We start from the raw sequence: 1,304 nt of genomic DNA on the forward strand, positions 1-1,304 counted from the left end.
TTTTAGTGTTGTGTAGAGATACTGCGTGGAAACAGATCCTTCACTCCACTGAGTCCGTGCCGAACTATCACTCATAGACTAGTTCTAATCTACACACGAGGGACAATTTACAGAAGTAAGTAAGTAAGTAAGTTTATTGGCCAAGTATTCACACAAGGAATTTGCCTTGGTGCTCCGCCCACAAGTAACAACATGACATACAGTGACAGTTACGAATGATTCAGAAAACATTAAACATTAATAATAATAAAACATTAATGATAAAACACCATTGATCACGCATGTGAATCAACAAAATACCAGATCAAAGGGAGGCTACAGATTTTTTTTCTGTTGAGTAGAGCAACTACTCGTGGATAAACATTGTTTTTATGTCTGGCTGTGGCAGCTTTGACAGTCAACCTACAAACCTGTACATATTTGGAATGTGGGAGGGAACCGGAGCACCCGGAAAAACTCAAGTGGTCACTGGGAGAACACACAAACTCTGTACAGACAGCACTGGTAGTCAGGATTGAACCCGGGTCTTTGGCGCTGTAAGGTGGTAACTCTACTGCTGTTCCACTGTGCCACACTCTTGTGATTGGCAAAGGTGCTATAGGAAGGATGTGTTTACACTGGAGAAAGTACAAAGACCATTTGCCAAGATGTTGCTGGATAGAATGTTTCAGCAATGAGGGGGAATGCATGAACTGGGTTTGTTCTCTGTGGAATAGAGGAGGACCTGAGTGAGAATACAACATTACTGATTTGGTAGATAGTAAACATCTTTCCCCACGACAACAGAGGTCTAAAACCATAGGGCACTTGTTTGGAGTGGGGACAGGAAACCTTGACGAAGATGTCAGGAAGCTTTTTTCTCCCTGAGGGTCACTGCAATGTAGAACACTTTGTGAAGATGGCGGAGCCAGGTACTCTTTTAAGAATGTTGACAAGCACTCGACCTGCTAATGAATGATCGTAATGAAATTACTCCAGATGGGAATTTGACTGTCAGCATAGATGTGGTGGGCTGAAGGACATGTTTCTGAGTTCTAATCAGAAATATCAGGAGCAGTGTCTTAATGTAAGGGGAGTTTGGGTTCTGAAAGTATTGCCTGAGAGGCATATGGGTACAAGATCTAAAACCAGCCTTCAAAATTATCATCTAAAGAAAATAAATTGCAGGAATGTGGGAAAAGAGGCAACTGCATTCTTTGATGCTGGCAATATAGATTATACGCACAAATGGTGCTTTTGTTCTGTATAGATTTGAAAATTACATTGAGGATGTGTTATCTTAATCAATATTTTAAAATTTACTA

The sequence above is a fragment of the Amblyraja radiata genome, chromosome 2 (genome assembly GCF_010909765.2).
Source record: "Amblyraja radiata isolate CabotCenter1 chromosome 2, sAmbRad1.1.pri, whole genome shotgun sequence".
Lineage (NCBI taxonomy): Eukaryota > Metazoa > Chordata > Chondrichthyes > Rajiformes > Rajidae > Amblyraja > Amblyraja radiata.